Genomic DNA, 17,615 nt, shown 5'->3' with positions numbered 1-17,615 from the left:
GGGCGGGAATCCCTCCACTCATCCCTGCCAGTCCCAAAAGCCCTCTTGCTGGCCTCCAGTTCCCAAAACATCCCCTTTTCATTCAGTTAGCTGTCAAGTGTCAGCAGCAGCGCACAGTGAGAGAAGAGCAGGAAGGTTTGTCTGTGACTATTCACAATGGCAATATTAGAAAATGATCCCCCATCACCCTAGAATTGCTTGGCCCATCACAGGCATTTTCTGAAGAGCACGTTGCTCCAAAATTGTCATTCAAACACATTTTGCTTCCAGAAGAAAAAAAAATTACAGAGCCCGATTTTTTATCAGCCTCAGTAGCCATCCAACTACTTTTGAAATTAAGATAAAAGAGCCTCACACACAGCTTTAGAAAATGGTTTATTATGTTGTTAACTTTGACAGCTGGTTCTATAGCCTGTTGTGTTCAGTGTTCTTTCATTCTGTGGGTCAACGAAATGGTGTGTGCCTGGTAGGGTTTGATGACACCAGAACAAACTGACCACATGCAGAGTTTCTGACTTCTAGTTCTCCCTGATGTTTAGGTGACAGTTTAACTACAACCTGGGGAAAAAAACACCTTTCCAGTAAACGCATTGGTAGCACTGAGTCCCAACAGTTTTTTTTGCATGAAATTATATATTATAAAATCCTTGGTGTCCAATAGACATAAATTTTAAAAGGCTTTTACCATCAGTGTCTAAAGGAAAGAAAATAGATAGCACAATAGCTTGCTATTTCACTTACCATTCATTGACTGGACAGTTTGATATAATGCTGGCTAGTTACCTAGCAACACAGAGTGTATTGCTGAGCTTGTTACTACCTAATTCTCATTTGTCATAATTTGTGTAATCAGAAGTGATCATAAATAAAACCTGAATACAATCAACTGACTTATGTTTGCAATTAAAATCAATCTGAATCAGAAGGAGCGAGCTAACAGCTCAGACCCTCATATTGACAGACTTATTGCTCTACCAATACTTTCCTCTCATTTATTTGCTCCATTTCTTCTAGTCGAGGCTATTTGCATTTCTTTTTTTCAAGATCATTCAATTACCAGCCCCATTTTACCTCACTTCAAATTTCATTTTACCGCCACATCTACATTAGGACAATATCCATATGAGAAAGCTATCAGCGGCTCTACATTCTGGACACACATTCGTGACCTTCTAATAAATATCTGGCAAGCAATCAGGCTGATCTATAAGCCATTGCGCCAGCAAAACAACAAGAGCACTGGAATGCAAAATGGATGAGTGATAGCAGCATAATCACATGTAGCATTGCACTGGGATTGGATTGCAAACTGACCTCAGGATCTTGTGCCAGCATAGGAAGGCCAATTGATGCTACAGTGCCAACAATGACTATCTTTCGCTGGAGAGAAATGCACAAAGAGTCGTTCTTATGAAAGAATAGCAGAAAGGGAGCATGGCAGGGACAGATCTGTAAAGGACTCTTAGGTACCATCAACCATCATTGGGTTAGCCATCGAAATGTAGCACGATGCTGTCCTGATAGTGATGGGTAAGGGGAGGGAGATCTATCTAAAATGTGCACCTAATGGAGCGGGAGTTGGGGAAAGGGAAAATGTGCTATTGTTAAGAAGAACTAGAGGTCTCTGGGTTTTCTTTTATTCTAGTTCTCTGTCCACTTCTTTGCTCCTAAAGACTTGAAAATAGGTTTTCACTTATCATGAAAGCGGTCCTTTGAAATTCAATGATAGCTCAAAATAAAAATCTGTCATCTATGACTTTAATGGAAATCAAGAGACTTGGCTGGATGAGAGACTTGGCTGGCAGACAAAACAGTTTGGCCACAGTTGCCCCCATTTGGGTTCTTTGCACAGGAGAAATAGTAGGTTGATTGAAGGGGAGGTGGGGTTGCTGTAATTCATAAGGGTTCCATCTCCCTTGAAATGGCCATTTCCAGGTCATTTCAAGTGTGATTATCTGGTATTTGCAACTGCATAAAATAAGGATTCCCTCTGGGTCCTAACCGCTGCAGAGGTGGCTTTGGATGTTGTGCTGAAAACCCCAGTCTTATTGCTTCAGAGATTTTAATTTCAGTGCATACACTGACGCTGTACCCCACCTTAGCAGTTGCATTTCAGGACTTCATGGCAATGTTATGTCCAGAACCTCCGCCTGTGCCATTTTATGAGATGTATCTCAGGATTACTAGCTGAGGTTGTGAACTAAGTGCTTGGTGCTTTTTAATACATAGGCATTGACCCTTGCTCGTCCTATCTTCACCAGTGTAAGCCTTCTGAGAAAGGCTTACAAATTTAAATGTGGTGCCATCCTCTGAATAACAAACATGTGCCACCTGTTCTCAAAGAGACGATGGCATGATCCATATTAATGATGCCTTCTCTCTCGATGCTTCCTTTTTCTTGCATTTTAAAGTCTTTATAATTGAACAACAACACAATATGGGATTAATTTCTGGAATTCACTGCCAAAAGGTGTTGTGATGACTGCTAGCTTAGATGACTTTAAAAGGGGCTTGGACAAATTCATGGAGGACAGATCTCTCAGTGGCCCAGCCTTTCCATCAGCAGTGCTATTTTATAGAAAAAGTGGTGCCAGAACTCACCATGAACGCCTCCCTTGTTCTCTTCGAATGGCAATGGTGCCAACCTGAGAGGTGCCGGAACCCACATTTGAGGTGTCAGAACTGAGTTCTGGTGAGTTCCAGCTGAAAAAAAGCCCTGCCCATCAGGTTTAGTTAATATATAGATTGATACATGTGAAGGACAGCAGAGTGATACTTACTCCATGCCTATCAACCAGGGGGAAAAATGTGGCTATTGTTATAGAAGCTATAAATATGTTTCATTTTCTCCTTCTGATATGTGAAAATCACATATTTGCTGCTGCAGATTAATGTCCCAAACAGAGATAAGGGTTTGATATCATTGGATTTGTGGGAAAAGGGCCATGGGTATAACAACAACAACAACAACAACAACAACAACAACAACAATTTTATTATTTATACTCCGCCCATCTGGCTGGGTTTCCCCAGTCACTCTAGGCGGCTCCCAACAGAATACCCAAAAACAGAATAAAGCTTCAAACATTGAAAACTTCCCTAAACAGGGCTGCCTTCAGAAGTATGGCAAAAATTATGCACAATTTAACCATTGGTGCATGCAACAAGCAACACTGATTCAAATCTGTACTGATTATACTTGCTAGAGAAACATATGAGTTTTTGAATGCAAATTATGATGCACAATTACCTACTATCAATAATAATACGAATGCAATTTACAACAATGATTCAGATATTTCCGTTGCAAAAACAGAACACCCACTTCTGCAAGTATGTGTTCTAAACATATAGTGTCCGTGCACAGGAATGTGCGAAAAAAAACTTAACACAAATAAGTAACAGGTTTTACATATACCTGGAGGCTCTGTTCTCTCAGCCTGGTGCTATACAACTCTCATTCCCTTGACTGGCCATGCTAGCTGGAGATGATGGGAGTTGTGGTCTAAACATCAGTCTAAGGCAGGCTGTTATTGCCCAGTTATGTATGATTAAAAATAAATAAATTAGGTATGATTAAAAATAAATAAATAACATAGTGAGGGAGAAGGAGATGGGCAAAGTGATTACACAAGCCTGAGAGGGATAGGGTCATTAATATCTTGCCAGTGTGTTTTAGTGGTGAGGGTGTTGGACCTGGGAGAACAAGGTTCAAATCCCCACTCATTCCCAGTCATCGTTAAACATTTCCAGCACTTGTGTAGGGACCTGCAACCTCACATGTGAGCAGATAGGACAGAGGAGTTGACCATGAAGCAACAGGAAATGAAACTAAGGTGGAATTCTTAACCAAAACAGGAAGTTGCATTTGCCCGCTGCTGGGTGGTGCACCACTCCCAAGCTCTTTTGGCTCCATCACCAATCTGCATGAAACCCACCAGGCATAAAGTGGGCTTTGTTGTGGAAATCACTCCAGGATATCTGTCTGTCTGCTCTTCCCTTCTTCCTGGACTTCTTCCATCCCTGTTCTTTTTAAATATTATTGTTTATCTGGAGCTATGCGCACTCCACGGTGAGACGTTTCAAGGGTCCTGAACCTGTCCCAGCTTGAACCATGTACTTGATTCGCTTAGAATGAAGGCCACTGGAGATGTAGGGCATTTCTGTGGTACAATATTTTATTTATACATTGAGAGGCTGTGCATAAGGAAGAAAACTGACAGCGTTAGCACTCCAATAGATCCAGCACCCCATTAGATTTCTAGGGAGGCCACCAAAGCCATAACTCTGGATCAGGGCAGTTCAACTTTTTATAGAAAGTAGGCCACAAGAGCACTTTGACACATAACCCATGGGCGACACACTAAATTGAATTTCCATATTGTATATTAAAGTGTTTGCAATTATATAATATATAAATTTAATATGCAAACAGATGTATGTGCTTTCGCTAACAACGCATGACACAAAACATTTTTTTTAAAAAAAAGGTTTTAAGATGTTTTTTCTTGAATGCTGCTGTGGACTGTGGGCCTCGAGCTGAATCACTTAGTTCTGGATTATTATGGAGAGGAAGCCAGCCCCCCCCCCATCTTTTTCAGACCCACCCAGTTTCCAGACTGCAAATCCATTGTTCTCTTTCACACGGACACCTCATTGACATCATCTCTAGTCAGGGAAGGAGGAGGCGAGAAAGACGTACCCTGCCCACCTATTTAGTTTCTGTGGCAGCTCATCACCTGCACAGGGTCTTATCTTTAGTTATGCAAAGGCTTGTTTTCCAGACAAAAGGGAATCTGCTCAAACACCAAGAGTGTGGTGCTGATAACACCAAGTTTGCAGGTTTGATCCCCATAAGGAACAGTTGCATATTCCTGCACTGCATATGATGATTCTCGGGGTACCTCCTAACTCTGATTCTATTCTATTACAATATTTGTTTTCACATATGATTATTACAGACCCTACATGTGTGCCTATTTTCCAGGGACATCCCTGATTTAAAGAACCCGTCCTGGTTTCTGATTTGATCCTGGAATCTCCTGCTTTTCCTTAGGACGTCCCTATTTTCACTGGAGAAATGTTGGGGGGTAGGGAGTTACCTGACCCCCGAGCCCTCTGAAGGCAATCTTGTATAGGGAAGGTTTTTTATGTTTAATGTTTTATTATGTTTCTTTTTAATATGTTGGAAGCTGCTCAGAGTGGCTGGGGCAACCCAGTAAGATGTTTGGAGGTATAAATAGTTAAATTATCGTTGTGGAATCGGATATCCCTATTTTCATTGGAGAAATGTTGGAGGGTATGGTATTACAGCAGCTCTGTCTCTTCAGAGGGGTGTGCATGTTTACTATCAGTTTGAAGACACTGTAGATAATGCTTCTATAGTCAATGAAATATGCAACTATCAGACCTGCAAGCAAAGCGAAGAAGCCAAATTTTATAGTACTTCCCCCCCACTGCCCAGAAGTGGAACAAGTAATGTTCCTTTAAAAATAAAATAAAAATAAATTCCATCTGCAAGAGCAACACATGCTGTGGTCATGTAAGGTATAATTACAAAGAAAGCTATTTTTGAACCTTTTCCTCCTCCTCTCTCCTCTCCTCTTCCAGATTCCCTTCCCCCAGGTTTCTGGAAAGCTTGCAGCAAATGTAGTTCTCCTTTGCAGGTGACTACAAGTGCTGTCTTCTGCTGGGGGAAATATGGGATATTTGGGAATGGTAGCAAAATACATCATTCGCTAAAACACATTTCAGGAGCCTTCCTTTCTATGGAGTGCTAAGTTGTCTCCTGAGCCATCACATTCTCCTCTGATGCACAGTGTTGGCAGCAGCTATAACAGAACACGCTTGCAGAATTGAATGAATCCCTCTTGCCTCTAAATGTGGTAGCTTTAACGACAAGAATTGTGAATGGGATATCCATGGTAGGCGCTTGCAGGTGGAATATTCATGGGAGCCAAAAGCTAAATGTGGCATTGTTCTATAGATGGCATCAGAGGCGGATTGAGGGGACCATGACCAGTTCAGTTGCACTGGGCACACAGCCTCAGGGGCACTACAACTATGATGAAGAATGGGGGGGGGGGACCAAACTTTGGCATCCCACAGAGCGCCACTGAAATTTGAGACCCCAAGGTCTGTCAAGTCTTGCACCACTCTTTATTAGGTTTGAAGCTCTTTCTTTCAGGAAAGGGACTCAGAATAGCATTCTCTCTCACTCGTTTACTCATACAGAGAGAGAGAGAGTGTTCAGAGAAAGAAGAAAATAATCATAGAAAGTGTGCATGGCAATACAAATTAGGCCTTAACAGGCATAGAAATAAATTTCTGGGGTTGCCTTTGGAAGGTATCCAACAAATAAGAGTTGCCCCCAAATTGCCCTTTGCTCCTGTGCTTTTAACTGAAGCTTGATCTGGAGATCAGGTGATCAAATCATGAGCTTGGAGTAATAAGCTGCTAATTCTTGTACAGATCACACAGTGGTTGAAGGCACAAGAGCTGAGCTGATAGTTTTGGTCCACTCGCAACTCTACTACCAGTCAGAAGGCCATAGCTATTTCTCCATTTTTTCCTAGCCGTTTGACCTTTTTAAAGCCTTCATTGAAACCCCAGTGTAGTAAAATTAGCAGGGATATGTGTGTGTGTAACTGCATAATGAACCACCCTTTCCCTCACTCATTGATTCTATCATGTCAATTTAGAGTGGCTAGGAGTCCTATTTTACAACAGATGGTTCCCTATTTGGATGGCTGCAAAGTCCAAGTGCAGCTTAAAAGATACAGAACAGTAAGAGGGGGGAGCAGGGCCCTTGGAGTTACCCATTTATAACTGGACAGCAGACTGAACAGGCACACAAGGTGCAGTCTAGCCACCCAGTGCAAATTCACCCTCCTATACCCTCCAACATTTATCCGATGAAAAGAGGGACGTCTTAAGGAAAAGTATGGCATTCCGGGATCAAATCAGAAACTGGGATGGCTTCTATTAATCCAGGACTATCCCAGGAAAATAGAGACACTTGGACCTGTTGTCAATTTACATAGGATAATCAGTGCTTGGGGCTTCCACATGCAAGTAGCACATTCAGGGATTGTGCAGTTGTGGCTGACATCTGTGCCCTGTATTTAAAGCACCCTCAAATCACTTTAAAAGTCATGGAGAACCCTGGGAACTGTAATTTGTTAAGAATGCTGAACTCATGGACCTACAGCCCCATGCAACCTTCACAAATTGCACTTCCCAAAATTCTCCATGACTGCTAAAATGGTATAAGAGTGCTTTAAATGTATGATGGATGTGCTGTTGTCTGTGTTTCTTCCCCCTTCCTCCTCACTTTTAACTCTAGGAAATTCAACACAGTTCCTTATCACTCCACCCCACCCCACTTTCTCCTCAGACTTCAATGGCTCTCACTCTAGGACACTGGTAGTATTTTACCTGGAATCACCAGGGAATTTACAACTGGAACGCTACCCTGGAAACCCAGACATGTGAAGTTGGCCATAGTGTGCAATTAAGGTAGCTTTCCAGCGAAATTACAGGTTGTTTTGTTTTATATTTTTGGAGCACCTGTGATTATAATGAGTGTACGAACTTCTTTAAACTGTTTATCTAAAAATCTTTGGATAGCTTTTTCATGTGCCAAACATATCAGCAAGGGGAACTAATTATCCATAGCCTTCAACAAATCTGTATGAATTACAAGGCTGCTATATAAAATTGCTGACTAACATGATGGTACGAGTAAGTTCCCACAGCAGTTGCCTAATACTTGCTAATATACGAGGGTCTATACCAGCGGTTCTCAACCTGTGGGTCACCAGATGTTGTTGGACTACAACTCCCATCATCCCTGAGATCTGGCCTTGCTAGCTAGGGGTGATGGGAGTTGTAGTTCAACAACATCTGGGGACCCATAGGTTGAGAAAGGCTGGTCTATACAGTGGTGGCTGGTGCCCATCAGAACTGGTAGGCCAGAAGGCAGGGAGACCAACAGTAGGGGGAGCCAAAGCCAATGACAGGTAGAGCTGAACTAATTCTAGTTCTGTTCCCATTCTTGTCCTAGCACAGTTCTACAAGGATGAGAATTAAGCAAAGCAGGAGGGAGCTGGCCGGCAGTGACAACCCCTGGACTGGATGTTGTAAGTAAGAAGGCAAACAGGTGGCACTGGCTATCATAACTGGCAGGACAATGGGGAGGAGGCAGAGGATCACAGTGAGGGGTTTAGCTGGGACTGGGACAGGGACAAGCTGGGGATGGGGAAGGAGAGTGTAGGAAGTACTCACAGGGTGACAGAGAATGATGAGGGGATGGGGGTCAGTGTACAGGAACCAGAGCAGCAGGGCTCACACCAGAGCCAAGTGTTGGGAGCAGCGGGAGGGGTGCTGTAGGAGGCTGAGGCACACAAAGGCCCACAGTTCAGCTCATTGGCCTGGTGGGGCTTGCTAGCTCAGGGAGAAGGTGTATGATTCCTCAGCTCTGAACAGGTGAGGGCCACATGCTTCATCAAGCCCAGATGCTGCAATCAGCATGCAATGTATAAAATAGAAGCAGAGCTGGTATGGTGCTTCGGTTTGGACATGTTTGATTGTCCCTGGATTGGGAACTTGATATACTGACTTGCTGCCAGGTAGGACAGGGGTTCAGGACGCTGGCAGAGGTTGGTGAGACAGTAGTCCATTCACTCTAATGGAAATATTGATAATTAGCTACTTGAAGGGAGTTTAATAAATTTGTGCTAGCATGCTGCATCTGTTGTTGTTGTTGTTGTTGTTGTAGTAATATAAATAATATAAACAAACAACAATTTTATATAAAAATTAATAATAATAAAAAATATAACGCCCCACCCATCTGGCTGGGTTTCCCCATTTTCACAAAATGGGTTTCCTCATTTTCACAAAAACTCACTAATAATGTATATACTGCAATGGAGTTTAGGCCTGGATTTTATTGTACTTGTAGTTCGTAAACGATACTGGAATCACCAAAGATAAAGAAAGTGGAAATTTGTCCAAAAACCTGCTCCGACCACAATGCTGTAAGGATGGAGATGAAACTAATATCAACTGGCTCCTTCAGATGGAGGATGAATGACACCTTATTCAGAGATGAACAAGTGTTTAAAAAGGCCCCAAAAACCTTGAGAGACTATTTTGAGATAAATATGAACACTAAGGTTGAAAAAAGAGTAATCTGGGACGCAAGCAAAGCGGTCATGAGAGGGTTCTTGATACAACAGAATGCAATAAAGAAGAGAAGCCAAAATGAGAAGAAAGATAAAATTTTGGAGAAAATAAAAGAAAGTGAGAAGAAATTGAGAGCAAAACCAAAGTAGCAGGAGATTTTGAGAGAAATAAAGTTATATCAGGTCCAATATATGGAAATGATGAATCAGGAAATAGAATGGAAAATTAAACAAATGAGACAAAAAACATTCGAATCAGCTAATAAATGTGGGAAATTGCTGGCTTGGCAAATGAAAAAAAGACAAAAATTAAATACTATTACAAATTTAGAAGTGGAAGGAAAAAACATACATAACCCAACTGAGATTAGAAACTGTTTCCAGAGGTACTTTAAACAATTATATACACAAGGGCCACAGAAAGAAATGGACATAGATCGATTCCTGAAGATAAATGGATTACAAAAAATCTCTCAAGAAAGTAAATTAATGTTGAATTATAAAATATCTGAACAGGAAGTAGAAGGTGCCATTCAAAATATGCAATTAGGCAAATCTCCAGGACCGGATGGGCTGACTTCTAGATATTATAGATCCTTGAAAGAGTGGTTAGTACAACCTTTAAAGGAAGTCTGCAATGAAATATTGGAAGGGAAAAGGGCACCAGAGTCGTGGAAAGAAGCGTATATTACACTTATACCGAAAACAGAGACTGAAAAGACTCAGCTGAAGAACTATCACCCAATATCACTACTTAATGTGGATTACAAAATTTTTGCAGACATTTTGGCCAAGAGATTGAAAAAAGTGTTGATGGAAGAGATTCATAAAGACCAAGCGGGCTTTCTCCCGGGAAGACACTTGTCTGGCCCGTTTTCAAACCATTCCTACGACCTATCTGTCAGGCAGATATGCAAAAATCCCAGTAGAGCAGCGTATATGTCCTTGTTATATGAGAACCAAAGAGGATCTCATACATTACATGTTGTATTGTCCCATCTATTCGGCCTTCAGGGATGCGATGTTACAAACTATTCCCAAATCAATAGTCAACTCTGAGGACCAAGTAAAGTTTTTACTGGTGGACGCTGATCCACGGATTTCTCACGTGGTAGCGGTCTTTGTGGTGAAGGCTATGAAAACTAGGGTATGGTTCCTGGATGAAACGGTGAGGTCCCTCCCATTGCTCTCCTAACCTGTTGTTGTATCTTCTTCCCTGAATGGTGGGGTTTATTGGGTAGTTTCCTTGCTGGGACAGCATGGCATGAATTTTAGCTTACTTTTATAATCTTATTGTTTATCTTTTAATAATGTTTTATGGTATTTTGTGTAAAGGCATGGACCTCACAAATTTAATAAATTTGTTGTTGTTGTTGTATTTTTGAAAAACTAGAAGTGAACATAAATACTAAAGCAGTTTTGATATTTGTGGACGCAGAGAAAGCTTTTGATAATATCTCTTGGAGTTTTATGAAGAAGAACCTACAGGGGATGGGGGTAGGCCAAGGCTTTGAAAATGGTATAAGTGTTGGGATATTTCCGTTCCACCTTAAAAGGGAGCAGGCTTTGTAAGTTACAGAGTCTGCGCATGTCCTGTTCACAGGATGTTTATGTTTGCTATTCCTTTCGATTTCAGTCGGTCAGAGACGCTGACTCAGAACGGTCATGTTTTCCTTTGTTCTGTTCAACGCTAAATAAAGTCTGTAAATTATGCTCTTCTGCGGTGCAAGCTTTCTGGCTGTGTTTCTGCTGATAAACAGTGTGCACGAGCCCTGGAATGTGGCAATCTATTTCTGAGGTTTCGTGTCGCTAATTGCTGGATCTGCGTGGCTACAGAGATCGATGGACGTCCGGCAGCCGGCTTGGGGCTCAGATGGACGCTATCTCCCTGGCAGTATCCCAACAACAAGGTTTCGGGCCCAGATTCACAGCACCTACAGGAGAGTAAAGCTGCAACAGACTGAGAGGTACGGGGGAAAAGCGAAAGAAAGGGAGGCTTTTCTTTTTCTGTTTACCTCGGAAGGAGCCTTTGGAACTCCGGCAGATTAATGGCTCTGGGAGCCAAGCCAGAGAGTTCGTGATTAATGAGCTGCCAAGATAAGGAGTCTTTGAAGGCATAAGAGACTCCCGGCTCAAAGGAAAAGCTGAAATGGAGTTTTTCCAAGCTTCAGAGGCCACTCACTGCCCTAAGTTACATGGGCAGAATTATGAAACCTGGGCAAAATGGTGTGAAAGTTTGCTGCGTCAGTTTGGGGTGTGGCATACCGTTTTTGAGCCCCCTCCGGTTCCTCTGACAGAGAAATGGAAAGCCGATGATTCGAAGGCGATAGACGTAATAGTCTTATCCGTATCTCTTGAGGAAATTAAGACGCTTGCTGGCAACACCACTGCACGTGGGATGTGGAATGCTTTGAAAGCTGCTCACAAGCCAGTCATCCCAGCCCAGAGTTTGACTGCATCGGAGGTCCTAGCTGTTTCCCAGAATGCGAGTGAATGCAGGGATGCTGAAGGCACCGGTTGCAGGCTGCAGGGGGAGCTGACCGTCACGTCATCCCAGGCAGCATTCCAGCCTCCAGGGGGAGCCAAGGAGTCGGCAGCTGAGAGCTCTGTTTCTCATGGGAACCAAGGTCATCGCCTTTGCAGAGGCCGGAAAGGCAAAGGTAAACAGAGGCAGGCGTCTGCAGATTGCCAGAAGCAGAGGGAGGGTGAAGAGCCCGCGCCACGGAAAAACAAAGCGTTGTTTGCTGGCACAGCTTCACCAAAGGCTAAAGGCACGTCTGCTGACCAGAAGCAGGGGGGCAAGCTGCAAAAGCCCACGCCAGTGGAAAACAAGGCTATGTTTGCTGGCACAGCTTCACCAAAGGCTAAAGGCACGTCTGGTGGCCAGGAGCAGCAGGGGGGCAAGCTGCAAAAGCCCACGCCGGTGGAAAACAAGGGTTTGCTTGCTGTAAAGACTGCTCCAACAGCCAAAGGCAGATTTATTGTCGATTCAGGTGCGAGCCGCCACGTCACGAAGGATCGCCACCTGTTTATCTCCTTCAAGCCTCAGGAAGGTGAGATCCACCTGGCTGACGGAAGGACGTTGCAAATCGCAGGGGAAGGGACTGTGAAACTTGCAAGTCTGCACACAACCATCAGCGGTGTACTTTATGTTCCAGGCGCTGCAAGCAATTTACTCAGTGTCCCACAGCTTACTGGGCGTGGTTTTCAGATTTCCTTCAAGAGGAGCGTCTGTGTCATCAGTAAAGGCAAAGAGGACTATTTGCATGCAAAGTTTATGGATGGTTTGTTCCATATAACTTATGAGGACACTGCTGTTGTGTCTAATGCTGATTCTTGTTGTGTTGCTCAAACTAACAAAGTTCTTCATGCAGGTTGCATTCACGATGCGCATCGAAGGTTTTGTCACCTCTCTTGGAAGGCACTGGCCAAGATGCCAGAGGTGGTTGAAGGTTTGAACATCAAACCCTGTAAATTTCACATGAAGTGTGTATCTTGTGCAGAGAACAAGGTGAAGGTTGCTCCAAAAGGCAAGGAGTCTAGCAGGCAGGCTTCCAAACCCTACCAGCTAGTGCATGCGGACCTGGTTGGTCCACTTACGCCCTCTTTAGGGGGAGCAAGGTACTTCATGGTTCTAATTGATTCTTTTTCCAGGTACATTCATGTGTTTTTGCTCGAACAGAAATCGCAAGCGTTTCCGAAGTTTAAGGCATTCTGTGCTTGGTTGGAGAATGCCCACGGCAAACGTATCGGCTGTTTGTTTACTGATCGAGGCGGGGAGTTCACTTCTCAGCAGTTTGAAGCTTTCCTGACTGAGAAGGGAATCCAGCATGACCTGTCAACGCCCAGATCGCCATGGATGAATGGGCTTGCGGAGCGAGCAAATCAGACATTGCTGCAAGGAATGAAAACCTTGTTGCCTGATGCCAATCTCCCTGATAAGTTTTGGGGGGAAGCTTTGGGGAATTTGGTTTACTCCTTTAATCGCAGATTGTCATCACCCATTGGCTGTACCCCCTATGAGAAGATGTTTGGCAAGAAGCCCAACATCAAGCACATGAAAATTTTTGGTTCTGACATGTGGGTACGCACCCCACAAACCAACAAGCTTGGGAAGCGTGGGGCACATGGTTTGTTCATGGGGTACGAAAAAGGTGCATACAGGGTATGGATGACTAACTCTAAATCCATAAAGTTCACAAGGAGTGTTGAGTACAATCCTAAGTGGGGGGAAAATGTGGGAATTTTCCAGAGTTACCCAGAGGAGGATGAAGGTGATGTCAAGCAAGCAGCTAAAGTTGAGGAAGCTGCTGAGGATGATGAGGATGATGATGATCAGAGTTCGGATTCCAGTTCAGTGGGCGGTGCTGCTGCTGGTGTCAGTGACCGTGATGACACAGCAGACTACCAGAGCGCAAAGGCCTCAGTCAGACCATCTGATGCGTCTGACAATGAACTGGAAGAACCACTGTTCACCATTGGTCATTTTTCTCCTAAGAAAGAGGAGATGAGTCCAGAAGACTTGCGTCTAGTACGCAGATCTGAGAGAGCCACGAAGGGCAGACCTCCAAAGAGGTATGCTGATGAGTTTGCTAAGACAGCAACTGCTGTTCTTAGTAGCTCAGAGAAGGTGTGGGAACCTTCAAGCTTCAAAGAGGTTCAGGAGTTAACCTCTAAAGATGCTGAGCCTTGGCTTAATGCCATGAAGGCTGAAGTTGATTCCTTGAACAGGAACCAAACTTGGGAACTGGTACCGGTAGTCCCAGGAATGAGACTGGTTGGCAGCAAATGGGTCTTCAAGGCCAAGACAGACCAGAATGGCAAGGTAGTCAGACACAAAGCCAGATTGGTTGCCAGAGGTTTTTCACAGGTACCAGGACAGGATTACCACGAGACCTACTCACCCACAGTCAAATATGAGAGCATTCGGCTGATGCTCAAGGTCGCTGCGGAGGAGAAACTGCATGTTTCCCATCATGACATTAATACAGCTTTTTTGTACGGGATTTTGAATGAAGAGCTGTTCATGCTTCCACCTGATGGGATGGAGATACAGAAGGGAATGGTCTGTAAACTGCGGAAATCCTTATATGGTCTTAAGCAGAGTGCCAGGTGTTGGAACACAAAACTCACTGAGACGTTGCTTTCTCTAGGTTTTCACCAGGGCAAAGCTGATCCATGTGTGTTTGTCAAGGAGGAGGGGCAAAACAAACTGTATTGTTTATGTTTTGTTGATGATCTTCTGATGTTTTGGAAGAATCAGGCTTTCTACCAAAGCACCCTAGCTCAGCTGAAGGAGCACTTTGACATGAAGGATCTTGGTGAGGTATTCAACTATCTTTCTCTGCAGGTGGAGAAGGACCAAACAGGTAATTTTCTGGTACACCAAACACAGAAAATTGCTGATGTGTTAACCAGGTTGAATTTGGCTGATGCAAACCCAGCAGACACACCGATGGTGACAGGTTACCAGGTAGACAGTACTGCTGAAGCGTTTTCTGACACAACGCTGTACAGATGCATTCTAGGCAAGTTGAATTTCATTGCCAGATGTTCAAGACCTGACATTGCTGTAAGCTGTAATCTGCTTAGCAGACATGCCAACAATCCTACAGTTCAGGATTGGAAAGCTCTGAAGCGCATAGCCCGCTATTTGAAAGGGACTATGCACTACAGGCTGAGGTTCACCGGTCAGAAGACTGGAGGTCTTGAAATCTTTGCAGATGCAAGTTTTGGAAGTGACACCACGGATGGTACAAGCACTTCTGGAGTATGCTACATGTACAACCACTGCCTGTTTGACTGGCTGTGCAAAAAGCAGACAACAGTGAGCCTAAGTTCCTGTGAAGCAGAACTCAATGCTCTGTCATTTTCACTCATGGATTGTGAATGGTTGATGCAACTGTTTAAGGACATCAGAGTGTCTGTGAAATGTCCTGTACAAGTGTATCAAGACAATAGATCGTGTTTGGCTTTGCTGAACTCAGAGAGTTGCAAGCAAAGAACCAAGTACTTGCAGATTAAGCTACATCGTGCAAGAGAGTGTATTCAAAAGGGACTGATTCAGGTGTCCTACATGCCAGGAAATGAAATTCCTGCTGATCTGTTGTCTAAGGTTGTTAACAGAGAACAACTTAAGGTTTATGTACAAAGGTTGCAATTGGGTTGAACCACAGGTACTACAGGTTACACGGAAAGGGGGAGGGTGTTGGGATATTTCCGTTCCACCTTAAAAGGGAGCAGGCTTTGTAAGTTACAGAGTCTGCGCATGTCCTGTTCACAGGATGTTTATGTTTGCTATTCCTTTCGATTTCAGTCGGTCAGAGACGCTGACTCAGAACGGTCATGCTTTCCTTTGTTCTGTTCAACGCTAAATAAAGTCTGTAAATTATGCTCTTCTGCGGTGCAAGCTTTCTGGCTGTGTTTCTGCTGATAAACAGTGTGCACAAGCCCTGGAATGTGGCAATCTATTTCTGAGGTTTCGTGTCGCTAATTGCTGGATCTGCATGGCTACAGAGATCGATGGACGTCCGGCAGCCGGCTTGGGGCTCAGATGGACGCTATCTCCCTGGCAGTATCCCAACAATAAGTGCAATTTATTCAGAACAAAAGGCTAAACTAATTGTAAATAATGTAGTGACGGAAGAATTTAAGATAGAAAAAGGGACACGACAAGGTTGCCCAATTTCTCCATTGCTTTTTATATCGGTCCTGGAGGTTTTGCTGAATATGATTAGAAGGGACCAGTTGGTTAAAGGTATACAAGTCGGAGCTAAACAGCACAAATTGAGAGCATTTGCAGATGACTTAGTATTGACGCTACAGGAGCCAGAATCTAGTACTAAAAGGGTTTTAGAACTGATTCAAGAATTTGGTCAGGTTGCAGGATTTAAACTGAATAAGTTAAAAACAAAGGTTTTAGAGAAAAACTTAACAGTGATTGAAAGAGAAAGGTTTCAGAATGAGACAGGTTTAACAGTGGTCAAGAAAGTGAAATACCTTGGGATTAATATGACAGCTAAAAATGGGAACTTATTTAAAGACAATTATGAAAAATGTTGGACGGAAGTGAAAAAAGACTTAGAAATTTGGTCAAACTTGAAGCTTTCATTGCTAGGCCGTATCGCTGCGATAAAAATGAATGTATTGCCTAGAATGTTGTTTTTATTTCAAACATTGCAAATTGTGGACAAAATGGATTGTTTCAAGAAGTGGCAGAGAGACATTTCTAGATTTGTCTGGCAGGGCAAGAAGCCTAGAATAAAATTTAAAATATTAACAGATGCAAAGGAAAGAGGTGGATTTCCCTGCCAGACTTTAAACTTTACTATGAATCAGCAGCTTTTTGCTGGTTGAAAGAATGGCTGCTTCTTGAAAACACTGACATTTTGGATCTAGAAGGTTTTAACAATGTGTTTGGATGGCATGCATATCTGTGGTATGATAAGGTCAAAGCACATAAAGCATTTAAAAACCATATTGTTAGGAAAGCATTGTTTAATGTTTGGATAAGATATAAGGATTTATTGGAAAATAAAACTCCAAGGTGGCTGTCACCGATGGAAGCAAAAGCATTGAAAAAACTCAATATGGAGGCCAAATGGCCGAAATATTGGGAAATTTTGGAACAAGAGGGAGATAGACTGAAATTGCAGAGTTTTGAGAAACTAAAAAACAAAGTGCGAGATTGGCTTCATTATTATCAGATAATGGAGGCATATAATTCGGACAAGAAAATTGGTTTCCAGGTGGAAAAATCAAAATTAGAAACAGAACTGTTAGAACCCAAAACTAAGATTTTGTCAAAGATGTATAACTTGCTGTTGAAATGGAATACTCAGGATGAAACGGTGAAATCTGCTATGATTAAATGGGCACAAGATGTTGGACATAACATAATGATGGCTGACTGGGAACAGTTATGGATCACAGGTATGAAGTTCACGGCATGCAATGCCTTAAGAGAGAATATTAGGAAAACGATATACAGGTGGTACATGACCCCAGTCAAGCTTGCAAAAATTTATCATTTGCCCGATAATAAATGTTGGAAATGTAAAGAAACTGAAGGTACATTCTTTCACGTTTGGTGGACGTGCCCAAGGATTAAGGCTTTCTGGGAGATGATCTATAATGAATTGAAAAAGGCATTTAAATATACCCTCTTGAAGAAACCAGAGGCCTTTCTCCTAGGCATAGTCGGCCAATTGGTGCCAAAGAAGGATAGAACTTTTTTTATGTATGCCACAACAGCAGCAAGAATACGCATTGCAAAGTATTGGAAGACACAAGATCTACCCACTCTGGAAGAATGGCAGATGAAGGTGATGGACTATATGGAACTGGCGGAAATGACTGGCAGAATCCGAGACCAGGGAGAAGAGTCGGTGGAAGAAGATTGGAAGAAATTTAAAGACTATCTACAGA

This window comes from Podarcis pityusensis, assembly GCF_964106645.2.
Source record: "Podarcis pityusensis genome assembly, chromosome: 2".
Lineage (NCBI taxonomy): Eukaryota > Metazoa > Chordata > Lepidosauria > Squamata > Lacertidae > Podarcis > Podarcis pityusensis.
This window is presented reverse-complemented; position numbering follows the sequence as displayed.